This window comes from Taudactylus pleione, unplaced genomic scaffold, assembly GCF_031769625.1.
Source record: "Taudactylus pleione unplaced genomic scaffold, aTauple2 ptg001142l, whole genome shotgun sequence".
NCBI lineage: Eukaryota > Metazoa > Chordata > Amphibia > Anura > Myobatrachidae > Taudactylus > Taudactylus pleione.
The window spans coordinates 1,583,722-1,590,330 of record NW_028285543.1 but is presented as its reverse complement, the minus strand read 5'-3'; positions in this window follow the sequence as shown (position 1 = coordinate 1,590,330).

Below are 6,609 nucleotides of genomic sequence, written 5' to 3'. Positions count from 1 at the left end.
GTCTTTGTGAATTGTGTGGTCTGTAGCCGCACCTGCATCCTTCAAGCAGCAGCGACAAGCGTGCGTCTGTCTGTTAAAGTGTGGTGACACCCTCAAAGTGTGCTACACAAACAATTAAAATATTGTTCTTTTTTTTTCTGTCTTTGTGAATTGTGTGGGCTGTAGCCGCACCTGCATCCTTAAAGCAGCAGCGACAAGCGTGCGTCTGTCTGTTAAAGGGTGGTGTAACTCTCAAAGTGCTCCAAAAAATAAAAAACTATTTTTTTAATGTGTTTGTGACTTGTGTGCGATGTAGCCGCACTTGCATCCTCAAAGCAGCAGCGACAAGCGTGCGTCTGTCTGTTAAAGGGTGGTGACACCCTCAAAGTGTGCTACACAAACAATAAAAATATTCTTCTTTTTTCTGTCTTTGTGAATTGTGTGGGCTGTAGCCGCACCTGCATCCTTAAAGCAGCAGCGACAAGCGTTTGTCTGTCTGTTAAAGGGTGGTGACACCTTCAAAGTGTGCTACACAAACAATTAAAATATTGTTCTTTTTTTTTCGGTCTTTGTGAAATGTGTGGGCTGTAGCCGCACCTGCATCCTTAAAGCAGCAGCGACAAGCGTGCGTCTGTCTGTTAAAGGGTGGTGTAATTCTCAAAGTGCTCCAAAAAATAAAAAACTTTTTTTAATGTGTTTGTGACTTGTGTGCGATGTAGCCGCACTTGCATCATCAAAGCAGCAGCGACAAGCGTGCGTCTGTCTGTTAAAGGGTGGTGACACCCTCAAAGTGTGCTACACAAACAATTAAAATATTGTTCTTTTTTTTTCGGTCTTTGTGAAATGTGTGGGCTGTAGCCACACCTGCATCCTTAAAGCAGCAGCGACAAGCGTGCGTCTGTCTGTTAAAGGGTGGTGACACCCTCAAAGTGTGCTACACAAACAATAAAAATATTCTTCTTCTTTTTTCTGTCTTTGTGAATTGTGTTGGCTGTAGCTGCACTTGCATCCTCAAAGCAGCAGCGACAAGCGTGCGTCTGTCTGTTAAAGGATTACATCGGTGACAGCATCCAAGTAGGCATGTCAGACAGTCCGTACCTGTACTGGCAGGAAAAAGAAGCAATTTGGAGGTCCCTGTACAAACTGGCTCTATTTTACCTGAGTTGCCCCCCCTCCAGTGTGTACTCCGAAAGAGTGTTTAGTGCAGCCGGGAACCTTGTCAGCGAATGGCGTAGGAGGTTGCTTCCACAAAATGTGGAGAAGATGATGTTCATAAAATGAATTATCAACTCTTCCAGGGAGACCAGCCTCCAGAACGTACAGAGGGACCTGTGGTTCCAGCAGGGATGAATTTATACTTTGTGAGGATGAGGATGTACACACTGAAGAGGTTGAGGAATCGGTGGATGAGGAGGATGAGGATGACATCTTGCCTCCGTAGAGCCAATTTGTGCAGGGACAGATTAATTGCCAGCTTGTTTTGTTGGGGCCCAAACGAACCAATCATTTCAGCCACAGTTGTGTGGCAGACCCTGGCGCTGAAATGATTGGTTTGTTAAAGTGTGCATGTCCTGTTTATACAACATAAGGATGGGTGGGAGGGCCCAAGGACAATTCCATCTTGCACCTCTTTTTTTTCTTTGCATTATGTACAGTTTGGGGCCTAGTTTTTCAATGCCATCCTGTCTGCCACTGCAGTGCCACTCCTAGATGGGTCACGTGTTTGTGCCGCCCGTGTCGCTTAGCATAGTCATCCAGCTACCTCGGTGCAACCTTTTGGACATAAAAACACTATTGTGAGGTGTGAGGTATTCAGAATAGACTGGAAATGAGTGGAAATTAAGGTTATTGAGGTTAATAATAGCATAGGAGCAGAAAAACCTACAAATTCTGTGATTTTAGCTGTTTTTATGCTTTTTTTCAAAAAAATACAGATCCAAAACACAAAACCCAGAACCCAAAACACGGAAGGGTGGTTTTGGCAAAACCAATCCAGATCCAAAAAACGAAGAAAGATCCAGATCCAAAACCAAAACACAAAACACGAAAAGTGGCCGGTGCACACCCCTAAAATACATAATTACATAATATATATATACTGTACATTGCATACTATATATGGATAATTGCACCCTATTATACATAATTACAAATAAATATACTGTATTTGAATCCTATTATACATAAGTACATAATATATATACTGTACATAATTAAATTTTTTATATATATATATATACTGTACACAATTACATCCTAGTATACATAATTACTGTACATAATATACTGTACATAATTACATCTTATACATAAATACATAATATATATGCATATAATTGCATACTATATATACATAATATATATACTGTACATAATTACATCCAAGTATACGTAACATAATGTGTACTGTACATAATTACATCCTATTATGCATAATTACAAAATATATATACTGTACATAATTACATCCTATTATACATAATTACATAATAAATATATATATATATATATATATATATATATACTGTACATTGCATACTATATATGCGTAATTGTAGCCTATTATACATAATTACATAATAAATATACTGTAAATCAGTTATTCCCAACCTCGGTCCTCAAGGCACACTAACAGTCCTGGTTTTAGTGATATCCATGCTTAAGCACAGAGGGTTAAATCAAAATAAGTGAGGTACTAATTAGGTCACCTGTGCTGAAGTATGGCTAGCCTTAAAATCAGGACTGTGTGTGCCTTGATGACTGTGGTTGGGAATCCCTGCTGTACATATTTGAATCCTATCATACATAATATATATACTGTACATAATTACATCCTAGTATACATGATTACATAATATACTGTACTGTACATAACTACATCCTATTATACATAGTTACATAAAATATATTCTGTACATAATTGCATACTAAATATACATAATTACATAATATATATACTGTACATAATTACATAATATATACTGTACATAATTACATAATATATACTATACTGTACATAATTACATCCTATTATACATAATTACATAAAATATATACTGTACATAATTGCATACTAAATATACATAATTACATAATATATATACTGTACATAATTACATAATATATACTGTACATAATTACATAATATATACTATACTGTACATAATTACATCCTATTATACATAATTACATAATATATTTACTGTACATTATTGTATACTTTATATAAATAATTGCATCCTATTATTAGGGATGAGCGGGTTCGGATTTCGGAAATCTGAACCCCCCTGAGCCCCTCCGATCCAAGCTGGGAACAGAGGCAGGCTCAGATCTGAAATCGAGGCAAAATGTCATCATCCCGCTGTTGGATTCTTGCAGGTTTTGGATTCTATAAAGGTCCCGTGATCGCCGCCATTTTTCATTCCGGTTGTGGAGTGTGTAGAGTTAGGAGGGAGCTGGGAGCTTAGTGTTGTGTGTTAGACTGTCAGTTATAAAAAAATAATAATAATAAAGCACTGCTGGCTGGCTACTGTGAAGAGGGAGGGAGCTGTTACTGACGCTGACCATAGGGGCTGGCTGGCTACTGTGAAGAGGGAGGGAGCTGTTACTGACGCTGACCATAGGGGCTGGCTGGCTACTGTTGTCCATATACAATACATAGGGGCTGGCTGGCTACTGTGAAGAGGGAGGGAGCTGTTACTGACGCTGACCATAGGGGCTGGCTGGCTACTGTTGTCCATATACAATACATGGGGGCTGGCTGGCTACTGTGAAGAGGGAGGGAGCTGTTACTGACGCTGACCCTAGGGGCTGGCTGGCTACTGTTGTCCATATACAATACATGGGGGCTGGCTGGCTACTGTGAAGAGGGAGGGAGCTGTTACTGACGCTGACCATAGGGGCTGGCTGGCTACTGTGAAGAGGGAGGGAGCTGTAACTGACGCTGACCATAGGGGCTGGCTGGCTACTGTTGTCCATATACAATACATAGGGGCTGGCTGGCTACTGTGAAGAGGGAGGGAGCTGTTACTGACGCTGACCATAGGGGCTGGCTGGCTACTGTTGTCCATATACAATACATGGGGGCTGGCTGGCTACTGTGAAGAGGGAGGGAGCTGTTACTGACGCTGACCATAGGGGCTGGCTGGCTACTGTTGTCCATATACAATACATGGGGGCTGGCTGGCTACTGTGAAGAGGGAGGGAGCTGTTACTGACGCTGACCATAGGGGCTGGCTGGCTACTGTTGTCCATATACAATATATGGGGCTGGCTGGCTACTGTGAAGAGGGAGGGAGCTGTTACTGACGCTGACCATAGGGGCTGGCTGACTGGCTACTGTTGTCCATATACAATACATAGGGGCTGCCCTGTCTGCTGTAGGGGTACACTCATACAAATAATTTTTACAGGGGCTGCCCTGTCTGCTGTAGGGGTAAGTTCATACAAATATTTTTTAAAGGGGCTGTCCTGTCTGCTGTAGGGGTATGCTCTTACAAATAATTTTTACTGGGGCTATTCACTCAAAAATAATGCACTCCATTAAAATAATAGAGGGCAAAAATTTGGAGGATAGAATAGGGAAAGATCAAGAACCAGTTCGTCCTAGTGCTGAAGCTGCTGCCACTAGTCATGACATAGCTGATTAAATGCCATCAAGGTCATCTGCCAAGGCCGATGCCCAATGTCATAGTAGAGGGCATGTAAAATCCAAAAAGCCAAAGTTCCATAAAATGACCTTAAAAATAAATTTAAATCATCTGAGGAGAAACGTAATCTCGGCAATATGCCATTTATGACACAGAGTAGCAAGGAACGGCTAAGGTCTTTCCCTATGTTCATGACTAGTGGTTCAGCTTCACATGACGATGGAGGCCCTCCTCCTGCTAGAAAAATGAAATGAGTTAAGCTGGCAAAAGCACATCTAAGAAGATATCATATTTCCCCAAGGAGAGTCCAAGTGTGGCGGCGGTTGCGATGCCTGACCTTCCCAACACTGCACGGAAAGAGGTGGCTCCTTCCATCATGTGAATGCCCTCTGCAAGTGCTGGAAAGAGCACCCACAGTCCATTTGCTGATATTCAAATTGAAGATGTCACTGTTGAAGTACAACAGGATGAGGATACTGGTGTAGCTGGCGCTGAGGAGGAAGTTGGCGAGGAGGATTCTGATGGTGATGTGGTTTGTTCAAATCAGGCATCGGGGGAGACAGTTGTTGTCCATGGGATGAAAAAGCACATCATCATGCATGGGCAGAAGACCAAAAATTTCACCTCTTTGGTCTGGAAATATTTCAGTCCAAATCCGGACAACTACTGTCTTGCCTTTTGTAGCGCATGTAAAGGTGAAATAAGTAGGGGTAAGGATGTTAACCACCTAGGGACATCCTTATATGTCACCTGCAGCGCATTCTTAAAGAGTTACATACCAAGTTCAGAAACTGTGGCTAATATTGTAAGCAGTCCAGGGACACCTAAATCCCTTTGTCCTGTTGTATCCAAGCACCTGCAAACCACAACGTCACCTCCCTCGTCAATTTCCTCAATCAGGATCGGAAAGTAGTCCTGCAGGCCATGTCACTGGCATGACTGACTCCTCTCCTATCCAGGATTCCTCCGGAGGATCCTGCATTGCTACGCCTGCTGCTGTTGCTGTTGGTAATTGTTCATCATCCCAGAGAGGAAGTAGGAACACCACTACTTCTTTTACTAAGCAATTAACCCTCCAACAGTCCTTAGTGAGGAGGATGAAGTACGACAGCAGTCATCCTGTTGCAAAGCAGATAACTGAGGCCTTGACAGCTATGTTAGTGTTAGACATGTGTCCGGTATCCGCCATTAGTGCAGTGAGATTTAGACAATTGATGGAGGTAGTGTGTCCCCGTTACCAAATCCCATCTAGATTTCACTTCACTAGGCAGGCAATACCGAGAATGTGCAGAGATGTCAGAAAAAGTGTCCTAAAAAATGCGGTTGTACCCAATGTCCACTTAACCACGGACATGTGGACAAGTGAAACAGGGCAGACTAAAGACTATATGACTGTGACAGCCCACTGGGTAGATGTATCGCCTTACACAGCAACAACAGCAGCGTCACCAGTAGCAGCATCTCAGAAACGCCAGCTCATTCCAAGGCAAGCTACACTGTGTCACCGGTTTCAGCAAGAGGCACACCGCCGACAACCTCTTAGAGAAACTGAGGGAAATCATCGCCCAATGGCTTACACCACTTAGACTCTCCTGGGGATTTGTGATATCTGACAACGCCACCAATATTGTGCGGGCATTTCATCTCGGCAAATTCCAGCACGTCCCATGTTTTGCTCACACAATAAATTTGGTGGTGCAGAATTTTTTTAAAAATGACAGGGGCGTGCAGGAGACACTTTGGGTGGCCCAAAAAATTTTGGGCCACTTTCACCATTAAATGACTGTGTGCCGAAGACTGGAGCACCAGCAAACACTCTTGAACCTGCCCTGCCATCACTTGAAGCAAGAGGTTGTAACACGGTGGAACTCAACCCTCAATATGCTTCAGAGGATGAAGGAGCAGCAAAAGGCCATACAAGCCTATACATCCACTGATGACATAGGCCAGTTGTTCCCAAACTGTGTGTCTAGGCACCCTG